Genomic DNA, 19,606 nt, shown 5'->3' with positions numbered 1-19,606 from the left:
CTGGCTCCTGACATAGACTCCTCCTCTTACTATTCCTGACTCCTCCCACTTCTCAGTCTATGCTTTTACAAGTGTACATCATTCTCTGTATTAAAATACACACAACAGAGCTCATCATGCAGGGGATTCATACATGTGCCATAGTCAGGCCTTTGGTATTTGGTTGGTTCTGTTAGGTAAACCTGGCACTACATTGGTGTAGGTCACACACAAAGAAAAGGAAAGGCATTATCCCAATTGACCAAGCCCTGGCTTAGTAGTTGTCGAGGATTAGATAGTGTTCACTGTAGGAATTAATTTAGGGCAGGGGGTGCTGAACACAGGGGACACATCTGTGCACACCAAATCAGAGCCATAACTACACATTTTGGTACCCTGTTTACATAAAGGGCATTGGTGCCACCATCAATAAGTGAATCAGGGAAAGCGTAGACAGGTGTGGCCTTAGAATATTTGTGCCAGGCAGACTGGGCCTGCTGAACCACTGAAGTATATTAGGTGTCCTCCACAATACTGGGCATGCCACTGGTGGCACAATGGAATATGGAGGCTGATGGTACCTCCCATTGTACTGGAAACCTGGGCACATCTGATGCTGAAGATAGAGAAGAACATGGAAGACACAGCAGGGAGCAACGCATGCGCAAAATGTGTAAATCGCTCTGGGTACTAGAACTAAAAACTGAAAACAGTGGCTGAGCAGAGTGCTCCTCTGACACAGGGAACACTGTTCTGCGCCACGTGAGGTGAGAGCTGGGTGCAAGGGGAGATGGGCCTGGGGGTGAGACTTGGGCCTCAAAGCAACTGCAGCCCCTGCAACTATGGTAACTACGCCTTTGGGTAGGGACAGAAGCACATATGGGTACAGGTAGAGGCACACATGGGTAGGGTCGGATGTATACACAAACTTGGTGATAAAGGGTTAAAATAAAGGGAGAAAGAGACCGTGTTTGACAGTGACAGACACACTGGGAGGGGGGATGGGTCAGGAAGAAGCAGACAGACATGCAAGCTGTGGATAAAAGAGTCAGGTTATAAGCTGGGGAGGAATAGGTCAGGTCAGTTGGAACCATGTGTGGCCAGGCTGGGCTTGGAGCAGATGTGGATGATTAATCACTTATTTGTTACTTCTTTAGTTGCTCGTCACGCCTCCTCCTGTACTGCGCGGTCCCCGACAGTGAAGAATGCAGGACAGACATCTGGAACTTGGAAGGGATATGTACTTCAGAGAATATATCCCCAACCAACTTGGAAGTCACCCTGACTTCCGTGCATGTGATATTCTGTCCAGCCAATGGGAGAGAATAGAGGAGGAGTTACTGGCTGGACAGCAGAAGGGAAAAAGTGGTGGGGGCGGGCTGCAGCTGTGATTGAAGTCGGAGTGCTACGCTGCTAGGAAACATTATGGCCATGTGCTGCCTCATGTCAACAGGCAGCGTGCAGCCAATGAATGTATAGCAGCAGTGGCCGGCGGTGCCCGCGGCCACGGCTGTCACAATAGTCCCTCCTCATCAGCACTGGCCGGACCGGCCCATCTGAGCATCGGCCCTTCTGGCATTTGCCAGATGGCCAGTCCGGCCCTGTTGTACGGTGTGCCTGGGCAGAGGTAGCTGGTGTTTCCTCTGGGCTAGGCATAGGGCTAGGCACATTTGGAGGGATGGCCGATGTTGCGCCAGAGGTGGAGGGCCCTGATGTTCCGGCAGGAAGGGAGGCCGGCTCCAACATGCGCAGGCGGACGAGCTGCTCCAGGGCATTAGCTATTCTGACATTGGCCGCAGCGTTTGCCTCCAGGGCGTCCGCCACCCGTAGCAGATTGGCGTCCATCCTCAGCAGAATCTCAGTGTTTTTATCCGTTTTATCATTGAGATTTGTGAGAAGGGCCACCGCCTGCGAGGGGGAAGGCCCTGGACTGTCTGCCACAGGGTCCCCAGCCGGAAATACTGCTTCCTCTCCTGCGGAGCCAGCAGATCTACTGCGGCCAAACCTCAGTTCTGGAGCAGACTCGTCCTCTTCTGTGCCTGTGTGAAAAAGAGAGATCATAAAAATATTAGTACATTTGTCTTTGTATTTAAACAAGTTCAAACATTTTTTAAAAAATTACCTGCAGCAACATGTGGAGCCGCAAAGTCTGGCATGTCTGTGTCCATGTTGGATACGCCAAACACCTCCTCTTCCTGCACACACCCCTGTGCCTGTTCCTCCAAATCGGTTAACTCCAATGACACAGAGGTTGGCCCACCACCTGTCCACCCTGCATGCCTAGCCCTATCAGCCAGTTTTTGTTTGAGCCGTATTTGAAGTCGCTCCATCTGTTGTTTAAAAATGTATGTTTCGTTTTTTAACTAAGTTTTTAGAATTGTGGAAATAGGTTATATCATTTACTTACCGGCGTTTGACTTCTTTGGTTGAACGGACAAAATCACCAACACCATTGACAGCACTGGCTATTTCCTCCCACAGTTTCCATCTCTGGCTTGCACCCATATTTCGGGGTGCCTGTGCCAGGTTATCCACGCACTGTTGCACCAAAGCCTCCATCTCCTTTCTTGTGAATTGTGGCTGCCTTTTTTGTTTGGCCCTGGCCTGGGTACTAGGCCCCGCAGCCTCCTCATTGTCAGTCTCAACACCTTACAAAAAAAAAAACAATAATTAATTTTTTTTTTGGTGTGTTAACTTTACATTTCCAGCTACTTACTGTTTGGTCCTGGAATTTGGCTTTGCTGTTGTTCAGTGGACATGATTAAACCCTTGAATTCAGCAGACCCATTGTGGCCTCCTCGTGACGTTTTTATAGATGTGTGTGCATTATACGGGCGCATCTATTGAGCGTCATTGATTTGAGCAGGAAAGTTAGGTCTATTTAAGGCTTTTTTGTGGCCTTGTTTCGGGGTGGGTTGATAGAAGTGGTTGGTGGTTGTTATAGGTGCGGAGTTGTGGTTTGTGAAGGTGTTTGGATTTTGTGCGAGTTGTCGAGTGGTTTTGTTTTTTTTTCGCATTTTTGCAATAAGCCTTTTTTTTTGTTTTGAGGTAAGTTTGGTGGTTCGCTTTTTTGGTTGTTATTTTTTATTTATTTATTTATTTTTTACATTTATCTCCTTTCGTCTTGTGGACTGCATTTCGAGTTTTGGGATCGTCTTTGTACGGTAAGTGTTTATTGAGATACATTAGACCCTGTTTATTGTACTCAAAATGAGCAACGGTGTCCATCTTGCTTTTCAATAGTGATCAACATTGGCCATCCTGGTACTCCTATTTCTTATCATTAACGATGGTCCAAATGATTCAAAGTTTAGCAGTCAGGTGTCTTTAAGTGTCCATCTTGGTACTCTCATGGTACTGTATAAAACTTCCTTATGGCCATCTTTGTATACCCAGACCTATGGAAATCAATATGTTAAAAAACACTAAGATGGCCGCCGTTGTAGTGTTATTTTCATTTAATATCAAGATGGAGTCCGTAGTCTCACATGAGCACCAAGATGCCCGCCGCTTGTAAAATGAGTACCAAGATGGCCAACAACATACCGGAAGGGGATATCGAGACACCTGACCTCCAGGCCAGCTGACCAAGACGTAAGGGCGGAAATACCTCATCAGATCCCGAAAACAGCGCTCGTGTGGGCGGAAGCAAGTTCACAGGAAATGAAGAGGGGCTAATACCACGTGATGCACGGGAAATATTATAAAACATTACGGACATAAACAGAATATTCTCTTTATAAAAGTGATTCTGCTATCCAGCAATATTACAACTATATGGTTAGTTATTGGTTTTATATAATATAACGAATATCTAATTAACATAAACCGGAAGTGAGGTCACTTCCAATCGGAAATCTCTGCTCAGCTAGTCCCAGCATGTGGGTATTTATACCAGATACTCCACAGGAGTTACACATCCCTTGAAGAAGTCCAACAATCGGACGAAACGCATTGGTGACTCCTGATTCCGCCTTCCATGAACTTACCTTTAATATCCAGATAAGCCATTCCCTATTTATTTCCTCTCTCCCCCCCTTTTTTATTCCCTTATGCTAACTGTTTTTTAACATCTGCCAGTGGCATTTTTATTTCTATTGTATGTTGTTGCCTTGTATATTCAGGGTTTTTTTGTAATTAAATTTATATATATTTTTTATGATTATAAGAACTTGATTTTCACTTTATTCTACATGCACGTTATACACTTTATATTGCCATAATTGCACACTATGTTTATATATTGATATTGCTCAGTCTATCATTTACACTTTGGTTGTGTTTACTTAGCACAGTGCGCTTTACATCAGTTTTATTATTTATACACTTTTCTTTTAACAAATCACCATTGTTAATATTTTTACTGATAAGCTGACACCCACACCTATGGGGAGAGCTTTGTTGGAAAAAAACTTATCACCTGAATGACTGGTTTTTAACTCTAATTAAAGGAATCTCATTTCTCTTTGGCGCTATAATTTCTCATACATAGGGATACAACAGTGTATGCATATAGGGCACATTTTAACACAATAATTGAAAACATCCCACAACAAATACCTGCAGGTTCAAGGCCAGGTTGGCCGAGATCCTCTTCCTCCGAAGTGGGCCAGTGGATGTGCGAAGGCGGGGGAGAAATGTCCGGGGGGGATAAAGGGGAGGGGTTGGATTCAGGAGTGGGCGCATCAGGGGAGGGGGTGGGAATGTGGATGAGTAGGACAGGGGAGGGAGGGGTTATTTGTATTTGGGGAGCAGGAGAGGGAGGGGAAATAAAGATGACCAGGTCAGGGGAGGGTGGCGAAATTTGGGAGGAGTGGGCAGGGGAGGAGATGGTGGGAGTTGGGGAGAGGGGTTGGGCAGGCCTCCGTCTCTGTCTCAGGATCCGCTCCTGACCTAAATGATGTATAGTTTGTAATATTAGCAAATATGTATACCCAAAAACATTTTAAATGTAAAACATTAACGAAAAAAAAATATTAATCTTAAAAAAAAAACCATAACAAGGTCTCAGCCCGAAAAAAATGCATACTGCACACGCATTAATGCAAATTTAAATTAGCAAAGACAAAAAGTAACAACAGATTGTCATAGATATATAAACATTCAAATATACGCCGACGGATCCCCATCCGAAGATGCGCAAGCAGGTGTGGGGACCGGCGTCGTAAATCCGACCACCGGTGTTCTAATTGGCCGATGGTCCTACGAAAGCCCATGGCCCGCAGCCTGCGCCGCACCTCCGCGTACGCCCGGCGCTTGCGTTGGTTGGTGACGGGGGACGGCATGTCCGTTATACGGCGATCAATAATATCAGTGAGCACCAGCAGCTCACGCCATGTAAAGGCACTAGCTCTCATGATGGAAATGTTTTTTTTTTACACAAATCAGTTTTATTACAGGGACCCCTACATTTTGATTGGCTAATGTACTTTCATAAATAACATGAAGAATTCTATTGGTTAATGTGTGAGTCATGTGAACAACCCCTAAAAATATATTGCGACTTATGATTGGCTTGTTGCATTTGGATGCGTTAGCAGCAAGCTGGAAATAAAACAATTTCATAATTAGAAACCAAAATAAAAGCTATTAAAAAAGAAAACAAACTGCCTTTGGATTGAAAAAAAACAAGTTTTTGCGTTAAAAGCAGACGGATTCTACGGACCAAAATGAACACAAAACAAACAAAGTTTATTGACATTCAAAAAAGAAACAAGATTGAAAACTTTCGACCAACAATTAAGTCAATTAAGGTAATGATTGCCACCAATCGATTCACGGATGTTTAACGAAGGAAAAACAAGGCAATCAACAAATGACAGGCCTACTTCCGGGCGTACTTGTGCGAGCGAACACTTCATCCAAAAACGAGTAGTGCGCTCGCTATTTCAGACGTTCGTTAGCAAGAGGAGGGGTTTTGGAAATATTGGGCGGAAGACTCGCTACGAGCGACCACCCGTGCGAGCGCTTGGTTTGCCATTTGGACGGTCGTACCTACTGCGGGCGAACGGCTGATTGCGTCCGGCTCTGAATCAGGCCCTCTGTTTTGTATATTGTAGACAACCAGTCTTAGCATTATAGAAGCCTTTCCTAACTGTAGCGTGCCATCTCCTTGTCCTGTGTGAGTTGAAGAACTGATAACTGCTCCATAGTGTTCACTCTAGGTCCGGCGCCAGGCAGGACACCGGACCTAGAGAAAGGGCACTCCTCATCGCACCGAAAAGGGGATGCGCACCCCCTTTCATCACTCTTCTCTGTGAATAGATGCCGGGTACATGCGCCCGGCATCTATTCTTCGGCGGTGATCGCTACACCCATGAGACACTGTGACCTGCGGGTGTGAATGGCACCTGCAGGCTAGTGGAAACGCTACTCCATATCTGGGCTAGGCAAATTTCAGGAGCCATGCAGCCAAGGTGCTTACATAAAATAGCTGTTGGTACTTCACTTTTGGCAGTCATTTATTGCTGCATCTTTCCTGGCTCATAAATGTGACAGACTGGCTGTGCACTATTTCATGTAACTCCTCAGTTTTTTGGCACTGGATCTCGCCAGTAGTAGAAATTCTTCTCTTTGCTTTGATCAGTCAGCTCACTAAGCTCTTAATTTACCTAGATTTTGTAAATATGTGTGGAGACATTCTTTGTGTTTGTTATTGTAAGATGTAAGCACTCTAGTTTTAGTGGCGAAATACATTTGTTAAACAGAATGCATAGTTTGCCCAATTAAACAATTCTTAACACAACTGGAAAAACAAATTGCATCCATGCGGCCTTTAATATCTGCAATTAAAATCTGTAAGGACTCAAAAGAGCAAAAGAAAACATGTTTTTATATGTGCATAGCTTATAATTTAGTGGAAACAAGCTGCCATCCCCACTTACCTATTAAAAGAGATTTTTGGGGAAATTACAAGAAAAATTAATTGATGTGTAAACATTGTTCATAATATTTACCAGGAATCTTCCATTAACCTCTCCTTGGGATTTTGAAGTTTTTTTTGTTTTTTTGCTGTTTGTGATTTTCTGCTGACACAGTTGTAACTTTTGATACAAATGATACTTTTGTTGCAATTGCTAAGACATGTAATGTCAAAAGATTATAGTTATATTATGCCAAACAGTTATGATGTCAACACTGTTAAAATATTCACATTGACAATGTCTGCATCTGCCACTATGTTCACAATGTCAAGATGTTAAATGTCAACTTTCTGCATGGTGCGGCAGCTTAGGGTTAGGCACAAGGGGGATGGTTATAGGCTATGGGTGGTTAGGGATAGGTATTAGGGGAGGGGAGGGGAGGTGTTACGTTTTGTCATGCTTACCGTCAGAAGCCATGCAGGATCCACCTGAAGTCATCCTGATGTCACCGTTGGTCCCGGACAACATTGCTGGAGCCTGCTGTACCAGGTAAATCACCACAAGACCACCAGGGACGTTTGTCGAAATTTTTTTTATCAGTGTCGATACAATGAATGTTCTCAAAATATACCACACCCGGCAAACAATATATTCAAAAAGTAACTCTGATTTAAACCTTTCTAGTATTTTTCCCTATAAATAATAAACTATGGCTCAGAGCAGTGTTTCCCTAATGCGATCCTCACACTACACCAATAGCTCACATCCAACAGCCACAATTCTGTGATTTCTTTAATCATGCGCAGGTGACTTAAGCTGGCCGCATGACTGAAGATTATCGTTCCAAACAGCAAACTAGCTGGCTGGTTTGAATGATAATTATCTTATGCGGGTGAGCAAGTAATCGATCATTTGCACCCAAATGTCTAGTTTAAAAAAATTAAACATGTTAGATTTTTTCAAGCAGTTTCCCTCCTAACTGTACGACTTTGACCGTCACACCTGGCAGAGATTGACCTGCTTACCCTTCGCTGTATCACCGCTGCTATCCACCTCCTCCACGTCGCTCTCTGTCAGCTGCCTACTATTACTCTTCCATGCTTGCATGGTGTGTGCTGTGTCCGGCAGCAGCCTCAGGCAGATGGAGAGAAGTTTGCTGGTCTGATGAAATAGTCGGTTACATATGTAGAGTACATGTCATGATCATTTAGTTCAACAGAGAAGTTGGACAGAAGTTGAAAGTTGGTTAGCTGTATTAAAGTTGGTTAGATGTGTAATGAATCTGCCCTGTGACTAATTAATCCAGATGACAAACTATTTGTGTATATATATATATATATATATATATATATATACATATACAGTCAGGTGCATAAATATTGGGACATTGACAGAATTTTCATATTTTGGCCTCTATTCACCACCACAATGGCTTTGAAATGAAACAAACAAGATGAGCTTTAACTGCAGACTTTCAGATTTAATTTGAGGGTAATTACATCCAAATCAGGTGAACGGTGTAGGAATTACAACGGTTTCTATATGTGCCTCCCACTTTTTAAGGGGCCAAAAGTAATGGGACAAACTAAACAGTCCTAAATCTAACTTTCACTTTTTAATACTTTGTTGCAAATCCTTTGCAGGCAATTACAGCCTGAAGTCTGGAACGCATAGATATCACCAGACGCTGGGTTTCATCCCTGGTGATGCTCTGCCAGGCCTCTACTGCAAATGTCTTCAGTTCCTGCTTGTTCTTGGGGCATTTTCCCTTCAGTTTTGTCTTCATCAAGTGAAATGCATGCTCGATCGGATTCAGGTCAGGGGATTGACTTGGCCATTGCATAACATTCCACTTTTTAGCCTTAAAAAACTCTTTGGTTGCTTTTGCAGTATGCTTCGGGTCATTGTCCATCTGCACTGTGAAGCGCAGACCAATGAGTTCTGAAGCATTTGACTGAATATGAGCATATAATATTGCCCGAAACACTTCAGAATTCATTCTGCTGCTTTTGTCAGCAGTCACATCATCAATAAATACAAGGGAACCAGTTCCATTGGCAGCCATACATGCCCACGCCATGATACTACTACCACCATGCTTCACTGATGAGGTGGTATGTTTTGGTTCATGAGCAGTTCTTTTCCTTCTCCATATTCTTCTCTTCCCATCACTCTGGTACAAGTTGATCTTTGTCTCATCTGTCCATAGGATGTTGTTCCAGAACTGTAAAGGCTTTTTTAGATGATGTTTGGCAAACTCTAATCTGGTCTTCCTGTTTTTGAGGCTCACCAATGGTTTACATCTTGTGGTGAACCCTCTATATTCACACCTGTCCATGAAATAGCTTTTGAGTTGATAGTCCCATTACTTTTGGCCCCTTAAAAGTGGGAGGCACATATAGAAACCGTTGTAATTCCTACACCATTCACCTGATTTGGATGTAATTACCCTCAAATTAAATCTGAAAGTCTGCAGTTAAAGCATTTCATTTCAAAGCCGTTGTGGTGGTGAATAGAGGCCAAAATATGAAATTTCTGTCAATGTCCCAATATTTATGCACCTGACTCTGTGTATGTGTGTGTATATATATATATATATATATATATAAAATCATGTGTATCTTTCAAATACTATATTGTGGACATTGACAACAACTGGCAAGGTGTCACTCATCAATACTAGGCATGTACTAACTAGGTTACTTGCTTTTGTTTTTTATAAATTGCCCATTATTTATCTTGTAGCACATGCCGGACATGTTGTCTACTTTCATGTACTCGCAGAGGACATTGGACTAATTACTACAATTAATATTATTACTTACGATTGGTCACTTTTTATTTAATTTTTTGCTTAACATATTTTAAGGGATCCCTACCCTGAATACTGGCACTCACAATAATGTATTAAGGTATTTCTTATTATCTCAACGATATCCCAGTGTGTACGCCCAGTCCATCGTTCTCCTACGTCATTTTTCACATCATCACATTTGCTGTCCTGCGCGTCAGATTGGACGATACAATGAATGCCGCTGTATAGTTTCATGCATACATAGTGCCGTCGTATGCCGGATTGCGCAATGTCTACAGCGTGCGCAATGTAGCGTTGGGTCGCACAGTTGTATGATGTGTACCTGGCTTTAGTTCCTAGTAGATTTATGTCAGACCATTTGATTCTAGTCTACATTATATCCAGGGAGAGGTTGCTTTTCCACTTACATATATTGTTATATTTCGACTACTACTTAGATAATAGTCCCACTTTGCATCAATTATAAAAATATTACTGGAACCATGCAACACCTGATCAATCAGGCAACTAATTGAATTAAAATGTCTTCTAAAAGTAACTTGCACATGAACCCAGGGGTGGAGCTAGCGGCGGACAATAATACATACCATTTACCCTTTCTGTTTGAAGTGTAGTGAAGTGGGTTGCTATTGTTTTATGTTTGAGTGTTTTTCTATCCTGCTTTGTGTTTCTTTTTATGTAAAAATATATATATTTGTGTGCGTTGTGAAGCGCGAGGGAGTGAAGATGTACGTACATAAGAACGCGACTGCACACCCAAGAGTGGTATATTTATCTTATAAAATGGCCCTGTTGTGACAAAATAGTTCTACGTGGCGATGGTGTAGGGTGAAACAGATAAAAAATAGTTAAGAATAGGCTGTGTTTTAATTTGAATTTTAGTGAATAAACATTTAACTGGATAGCATGGCAAGTGAATAAAACAGTGAACATTCAGAATAGGCTGTTTGAACAGTTGACTACTGTCACTTTAAGAGTGGTTCATTTTGGAAAGAAATCATGTGTTGAACAGTGAATTGTACTGAAGTGCTTAATGCTGGCTGACTGTTTGCTATGCTGGATTCTGAAGTTGCTGCTCAGGTAAGTCATGTTTAGGTTATTTGAATAGATTATCATTTGTACCAGTCAATCTTTGGTGAGGACTGTTGTGAGGTCCTTTTGAGCTTTGAAGTAATTCGAGAATTTCTTGAATTTTTACTCTCAGAAATGTGTACTTCAGTATCTGTGAAAGCTATTATTGTTTAGAGTGACACAGCTGTGGCTTTGTGATGAGGTTTTGGTAACAGTAGGAAGTAAATTAGGCGTTAGGTGTGCGGTCATTGGAAAATAATGCACGATCATGTGATCTAGTGTATCCAGTCATGTTGGTGGGTTTTTTCTCCATATACCACACCATTCTATCTATCTATCTATCTATCTATCTATCTATCTATCTATCTATCTATCTATACAGTATATAATGGAAGTCTGGGCTCGTGCCCCAACGAAGGAAGGCTCAAGGGAGATGGGACAGACAGACCTAACGTCACAGGACCGACCAACCACCAGAAGTAAATATGGGAGCCGGGGTGTGCATGTGTATGGGGGGGGGAGCAGCAATCATAGCGGGTGGCAAGCGGAAAGAGGGACAGGGACAGCCCCACTGCAGCCCCCGCAGTAAAATCTGTGACTGCACTGGAGGTGGCTTCCCATTGGAAGTGCCACCTGCCAGTCACGTTGAAGACAGGCAGCCACGGGAAGGTGTCTCCTCCCCTGGGACTGCCAGGGGAGAATGCGGCTCCCCGTGCTGCGGTTGCCGTGCGATTGCATTAATTAGCATATTTTCGCAACTAGCAGGTGCGTTCGATCGCAGCCGTGAGATCCCTGCTGAATCAAGCCCCAGGTACACTATAGGAGGAGAGGGGGGGTTTCAATTACCTTTTCCCAGCAGCTGCTAATCTCTGCAGTCACTCGGTTGGGGTTCTGTTCTGCTGATCGCCAGCATAGCAGACACTGGAGGACGGTGCAGGCAAGCAGAGGGGCTGGAAGGTCCCTCTGAGAGCAGCATCTGTGGGAAGATTCTCTTCCTGCAGCCACCCACACTGTTTATCTGACTGGCCGAAATATAGAGACCAGATCAGATAAAGCACTGCCTGGTGCGGTCAGAATAATTTGACTATGCCTGGCAAGTAGTTAAGAAAATGTTAAAAGCTTTATTGTCGGCATTAGGTTCTATTTTCACTCTGTTATTTCCTGTCAAAACATCACAACAATCAAAAGCTGAAGTAACATCAGTTATATGATTTTAATTTTAACTTTTAAACATTTCCTAGAAAATTCGGGAAAGTACTTAAATGTCCAGCTTTTACTCACAGCTGTTGAGATCATGCTCCTACTATGGACACTTGCCTTCCTGGCAAAGTTTACTCTCAGCTCAGACTGGCAGCCTACTTAACGCAAGCAATTTATGGAAAGAAGAAAAAAAAGTTGGCTCCCGAGGATTGTGCGCAATGCCAGTTAACTGTTTAATGGTAAATTAACATATACATAAAAATTCTCAAATGTTTAAAATAAAATACATGCAATATGTAATGAACTATGATGTTACCACAATTTACGCATTGTTGTAACTGCAAGTGGCAACACACCTTATCCACTCTGAGAGACCTGCGCTTGGGTAGCAGGTGTAATGAACACGCTTGGAACCTTTGTAGTAGCAATTTTGCAACCCCTTTTGATCTCTTATTTTTATGGTGGTTTATCTATATTGCGCCAGAAGTGTTCCTTCCATAGCACATACATAGTGAGTGGTACATACAATGAATTACTTAGTACATTGGTGGATCACACACTTAAAGGGAGAAGAAAGCACAATTGGTTATTGCAGAGGTTGGATAGTTAGGAAGGGGGCTGGTAGGCTTGGGTGAAGAAATAGGTTTTGAGGGTACGTTTGAATTATGGACCTGGATGTCTGATAGATCTCTAAGATGCCTGTCCATTATTCCAAATGTGTAAAAATAAGTAAGCACACACAATGATTTTCCCCTAGTTTATGACTTTATTAAATATAAAATAAAAACCTTGTTCTTGTTCTGTTGTAGTCTGAATGGGAAATAAAATATTCTTCTCTAACTCTTTCTCCTGTCTTGGTCCTTTTGTAGCCAGCACCTCCTCCCAAAAAGCTAAAAGAAAAAAAATCCCTGTACATCTGCCACTATTTCTACCTGCCACTGCCACTATATGATAAAAGCAGTGCGATTAGACAGACTGGTCTAATGCTTTTTTGTGGAGAGTACAGAAAGGTACACAGACTGATGTGTAAATTGTGGAGGCACAGAAACAGGGTATGCGTACGCCACAGAGGGTGCAGTGTACATATAATGTGTTGAGCCCAGGCTTATTTATATCATAAAGTAATTTGGTCAATCATTTGCTTGTCATTGTTAGGTTTGATGCCAGTGTGCATATAGTCACCAAAAGCATCATGTGGCTACCATTTTGAGGCTCATCATTGACCTACAGTATAACATGAACATGTCTATAGTTCTTAAAGCTTGAAAACTACTAATTTGCGCTTTGGTCTAAGACTAATTTATCTCTGTTCCGAGCTGGCAGTTCAGCAATTTAGAAGGTATCAGTGTGTTAAAGTTAATCAAGCATTTTTATTTTTTCTTTACATGTTTGGTAATTTTACATGATTTTTTTTCTTATGACTATTTAGATTAACAAATGCAATATAGTATATGTGATGGATAGTTTAGGATCAGTCCCTTTTCTGTTTGGAGTTGTGTAAGAAAGGTACAATTGGTAAATAAAGGATTTATCAACTTTACTAACTGCTTAGTCTTATTTTTCTGACATATTTTCCCAATGTGTTTTTTTTATACAAATCCAGGATATTGCCTGGGTGAAGTTACTTGTTTGACATCCATTTGGAATAGCACCATACTTTACTGCTCTGTCTTACCTACTGTGTTACCTAAATCAGCATAGTTTTGTAGCAGCTCCTAGTGACAGATAATAAAGCAGACGATTGGTACAGTTTTGTTTTTCTTCTGACGTACAGTAGGAAAGCCCTTACTCTGACATGTAATTTCCTCCCTAGACTTGAAGAGCAAGAGACATGTTTCCAAGGCGCTTTTCTGTTATGTCAATTAGCGTTGTCCTCGTAAGTCCAGGTTTTTTATTTGGCAGCTAAGATGTCTTGTTACCTTGAGCAACTTATGCACTTTGTTTCCAGCATTTCCAGGCCTTTGTACAGTATTTGTACAGAAGCTGATGTCGTAGTTCTGCGTAAGCTTAAAATTTTTCTTTCTTGCAAATGTAATTAAAAGAGGCTACAATTATAAAGGGACAATAATAGTCCACCAGCAGAGTGCTCTCTTCTCACTGTCACAATGCTGTGGTCCATATTTTTTACTGATTTGACTGGATTTACACATAAAATACATTTGGGACTTATTAAATTGTATTGTACAATAATGTCAGATCAGGCCCATAATGTTGCAGTTAGACAACACATCCTTACTGTAAGAGAAGGAATCTTAATTCAATAGAAGCATATACATAAAGTCATGTAAACTAATGTGGGGTGACCCTAAGAAAAAAAATCAATATCTTCATGAAGCAGATTCTTCCACATGTTCAAGCATTACTAGCTGCTGTTTGCCAGCTTTTACTCTATTTTATTTATATAGCACCAACATATTCCTCATTGCTGTACAGATTTACATTAAAAATAATAAATGAAATAAATTGAATTTGCAACATAATTGCATTGCTATTTAGTTTGTTAACTTTATTTGCACAGAACTTCGAGGTCCTAGATATTGAGGACCCTGCCCCAGAGTGTTTACAATCTAAAATAAATTTTAAGAAAATACAAACAGTGTATAGTTATAACCAGTGGATATTAGACCGTTATTCCACAGGACTACCGAGATGCCTTAGGGCAGTGGTTCTTTAATGTTGCCAATGCTTGTAATCCTTGTCAATTATTATGTAAAAAAAAAATTAGTAATTGGGTCCACCGGACGTACAGATGTGTCCTCACTGTTTGTTACTGTCTCGCCAAACAGCCCCTCTTGGCGTGGATGGTCCCGTGAGACTCTGCTAACGCCATGTGTCTTTTTTTGCGTTGTTTTCTGAAGTGTCATGTGAATAGGAGGCACCAGGAGACTGCACTGATTGATTTGATATGTGACACTTGTATAGCTGTGTGCGACTGAGTCTCTGAATCAGAATGCAAAGTGCTACAATGCAGCTGCCGCAACTTTATTCTACGTCAAGTTCCATTTACAGACTCAGTCGCACACAGAAATACAAGTGTAGCATATGAAATGAATCAGTGCAGTCTCCTGGTGCGTCCTAGGTGCATCGCAATGTGACTTAGATGCACTTTCTGCAAAAAAAGATGCCCGATGCTAGCGGCTCACTCACGCCAGGCATATAGCGCTGCATGTCGTATTGAGGCTAGAAGAGCAAAGGACACATCTGTAAGCCTCATGGGAGGTGTACTGCAATCCTAAAATCCAGTAGTAGAAAAATAAAAAAATAACTAAGGGCCTGATTCAGACCCACTCACGAGCGCATTGCGCTCGCAAGCGGGTCGACGGTGGGCCAATGCGCACACGTGGCGTGCACAAGCCCCGTAGCGAGTGAGAAATCGACAGCTCGCCCTGTTTTGTAGGCGGGGAGGGGGGGTGGCTGTACAAACGGAAGCATTCCCGAAGCAACGCCTGCCGTTTGTGGCGGCCCTACTGACATCATTCGTGATGTCAGTAGTGGACTTTTCTGCTCTACTAGAGCAGGAAGTCCACTTGGCATTGCGAGTGCTGAGACCTAACACAAAGGTCTCCTCGCAATGCCGATGGTCGCGATAATCGCAACCATCGCCAGGCCACTCGCACAAGCTCTGGGTGGTCACCCACAGCTGTGCAAGTGGCCTGGAGGCCGGAATTTAAAAAAAGGGAAGCCCTGATTCAGAGTGAGCGCACGCAAATAGCGCGCACTTCTGAATCAGGCCCTAAATCCGCATATATATAATATGAAATCCCTTATCCCATTTTATACTTGCCTAATGTTGAAACAAATTTCAGGAAGAGTACAGTAGGGCAAAGAATGCTTTGCACCACCTACATAAAAAAGTATTGAAAAATTCAGTATATGACACACGTGTTATGAAATGCATTTAAAATATATACAGTCAGGTGCATAAATATTGGGACATTGACAGAATTTTCATATTTTGTCCTCTATTCACCACCACAATGGCTTTGAAATGAAACAAACAAGATGTGCTTTAACTGCAGACTTTCAGATTTAATTTGAGGGTAATTACATCCAAATCAGGTGAACGGTGTAGGAATTACAATGGTTTCTATATGTGCCTCCCACTGTTTAAGGGGCCAAAAGTAATGGGACTATCAACTCAAAAGCTATTTCATGGACAGGTGTGGGCTATTCCCTCTTTATTTCATTATCAATTAAGCAGGTAAAAGGTCTGGAGTTGATTCTAGGTGTGACATTTGCATTTGGAATCAGTTGCTGTCGACTCTCAATATGAGATCCAAAGAGCTGTCACTATCAGTGAAGCAAGCCATCAATAGGCTGAAAAATCAAAACAAACCCATCAGAGAGATAGCAAAAGCATTACGTGTGGCCAAATCAACTGTTTGGAACATTCTTAAAAGAAAGAATGCACCGGAGAGCTCAGCAACACCAAAAGACCCGGAAGACCACGGAAAACTACTGTGGTAGATGACAGAAGAATTATTTCCCTGGTGAAGAAAAACCCCTTCACAACAGTTGGCCAAATCAAGAACACTCTCCAGGTGGTAGGTGCATATGTGTCAAAGTCAACAATCAAGAGAAGACTTCACAAGAGTGAATATAGAGGGTTCACCACAAGATGTAAACCATTGGTGAGCCACAAAAACAGGAAGACCAGATTAGAGTTTGCCAAACAACATCTAAAAAAGCCATTACAGTTCTGGAACAACATCCTGGTACAAGATCAACTTGTACCAGAGTGATGGGAAGAGAAGAGTATGTAGAAGGAAAGAAACTGCTCATGATCCAAAACATACCACCTTATCAGTGAAGCATGGTGGTGGTAATGTCATGGCGTGGGCATGTATGGCTGCCAATGGAACTGGCTCCCTTGTATTTATTGATGATGTGACAGCTGACAAAAGCAGCAGAATGAATTCTGAAGTGTTTCGGGCAATATTATTTGCTCATATTCAGTCAAATGCTTCAGAACTCATTGGACGGCGCTTCACAGTGCAGATGGACAATGACCCGAAGCATACTGCAAAAGCAACCAAAGAGTTTTTTAAGGCTAAAAAGTGGAATGTTATGCAATGGCCAAGTCAATCCCCTGACCTGAATCCGATTGAGCATGCATTTCACTTGATGAAGACAAAACTGAAGGGAAAATGCCCCAAGAACAAGCAGGAACTGAAGACATTTGCAGTAGAGGCCTGGCATAGCATCACCAGGGATGAAACCCAGCGTCTGGTGATGTCTATGCGTTCCAGACTTCAGGCTGTAATTGCCTGCAAAGGATTTGCAACAAAGTATTAAAAAGTGAAAGTTAGATTTAGGATTGTTTAGTTTGTCCCATTACTTTTGGCCCCTTAAAAAGTGGGAGGCACATATAGAAACCGTTGTAATTCCTACACCGTTCACCTGATTTGGATGTAATTACCCTCAAATTAAATCTGAAATTCTGCAGTTAAAGCACATCTTGTTTGTTTCATTTCAAAGCCATTGTGGTGAATAGAGGCCAAAATATGAAAATTCTGTCAATGTCCCAATATTTATGCACTTGACTGTATACAGTACGTGACTGGTTGTGTACACCTCCTGACAGGTTTCTGGGTATATAATCAGCTGCCGGGACAAACCATGTGTACCATGTTAACTGCCATGGGTAAGTGGGAGCCATGAGTCCTTGTCTGTAAGGCTCAAACTTATTGGGTCTGTTCCCAGCATTTAGGGCTTTTGGTGGCTGGCGGATCTCCAGCAATTAGCCAGATGTTGACTATTGTGTTGCTGTCGCCAAAGTGGAGCCCCATGCCATGTCGCTTTATTCTGTAGTGAATTGGGAGCCAGTGTAAGGAGACTGACGATGATGTTTGATGTGTATATATTTTGCCACAGCATAGACATATTAGAAGTGTCATCCTCGACGAGATGGCATCTAAGCAGTTTGTGAGTACACCATCTGTACATAGGTAGATAGTACAGAAGCTGAACATTTCTTTGAGTTAGCCAAGGGTTGCTGAACAGCTTCTGAGAGAGAGAGTTACATCAATTAATGAGACTGAGAGATCAGGCTGATAATATTAGAACCAGGAAAGTGCGGTGTCATGAAGGCTCTTTAAAAAAATGTTTCAGAAAGACCCATCAGGATTTACTATATCACAATTAGTAGGGAGATCCAAAAGAATCTGTAGCAAATAGTGCCCCTTACATTTTGCAATCAGTTGGTCATTTCATAATTTAGTCAGTGCAGTATTGTTGATAACCAGGTTGAAAGGAACGAATAAAGAATTGTTAGAATAATAAACAGACGGGCAAAGAACATTAACCACTTTAGTTAAAAATAAAGTCAACAATATTTTGTCTTTCAGTTCTGTTTGTAGACCTATTTATTTGTGTAACTTTATTTACCAGTTTTTTATATAGCACACACATATTCTGCAGCACTTTACAGAGAATATTTGGCCAGTCCCTGCCCCAGTGGAGCTTACAATCTATATTCCCTACCACATACTCACACATACACACTAGGGTTCATTTTTGTTGGGAGCCAATTAATCTACCAGTATATTTTTGGAGTGTAGGAGGAAACCAGAGCATCTGGAGGAAACCCACGCAAGCACAGGGAGAACATACAAACTCCACACAGGGGCTTAGTGAGAATCAAACCCACTCAGTGCTGTGAGGCAGTAATGCTAACCATTACACTGTCTGTGCTGCCCAATTTTATATAATTTACACTGTTCTCACATTATTAAAAGTACTGTACATGATAGTCTATCATTTATTAAAGTACAGTACAATCTCTAGTTAATTAATTAATGTTTCCTAAGTTTAAAAATAGATGTGGTCATTGCTTTGTTATCTTTATTTTGAGACAGCATAAATGTTCCTAATACGCAGAATAACTATTTATTGTGAGTCTAAGCAGAAACAGCTACAAACATGCCAATAAATATCTGATCTACAGTGTGCTAGACTGTACACTCTGCTAGAATCCTTGTCTACAACTAATCTGAACTTTTCTCATACACCTAAAAGTGTGGAAACGTTACATACGTGCTGATGTAAAGTGTTAAAAAAAGGGGTTTCTGGTTGGAGTTTAATGCCATTCTAGTTCTACCGAGAAATGTAACTGTATATAAAGATTGCTATTTCAAAGAGCAGTTTTATAAAAACAAGTTAGAACAATTGACAAATATTAAATAGTGAGCCCAGTCAAATGACTAATATAGAATAGAGAGAGAGAATTCTACCAATCCATATACCATACAATGCCTAATCTGGTAAACACAATGCAATGTACCCTATGCAAACACAGCCCATTGGTGGTATCTGCTGGTTTTACTACAATATGGATTCCAATCTGGTGGCTATGGTACTATTCACTGAAGTGCCAAAAGTCATGGGAACTGCAGCAACTTGACGTGGCATCGAAGTGGACGGAAGACCTCTGGAGAGATGATGACCCATGCTGACTGGATAGCTTCCCACAGCTCCCTTGTAGGTGTAGGTTTTTGGGTGTGACTGGACCTCTCCACCACGTCCCATAAATGCTTGATTGGGTTCATGTCGGGCGAAAGTGGTGGCCACACCATTCTTGGGAACTCTCCAGAATGCTCCTCAAAACAATTCTGGACAATTTGGGACTGATGACACAATGCATTGTGCTTCTTGAATATTCCATCGCTGTGGGGGTACA

At 41.9% G+C, this 19,606-nt stretch overlaps 1 protein-coding gene across 3 annotated transcripts in view; it reads left to right on the top strand.

Annotated features, from left to right (window-relative positions):
* The window catches only part of PDSS2 (decaprenyl diphosphate synthase subunit 2), a 301,529-nt gene that overhangs the window by 69,912 nt on the left and 212,011 nt on the right, over window positions 1-19,606 (top strand). The gene's annotated exons all lie outside the window — the stretch shown is intronic.

The sequence above is a fragment of the Taudactylus pleione genome, unplaced genomic scaffold (genome assembly GCF_031769625.1).
Source record: "Taudactylus pleione unplaced genomic scaffold, aTauple2 ptg000046l, whole genome shotgun sequence".
Taxonomy (NCBI): domain Eukaryota; kingdom Metazoa; phylum Chordata; class Amphibia; order Anura; family Myobatrachidae; genus Taudactylus; species Taudactylus pleione.
The sequence above is the reverse complement of the archived record's forward strand: the minus strand, read 5'-3'. Positions and strand labels throughout refer to the sequence as shown.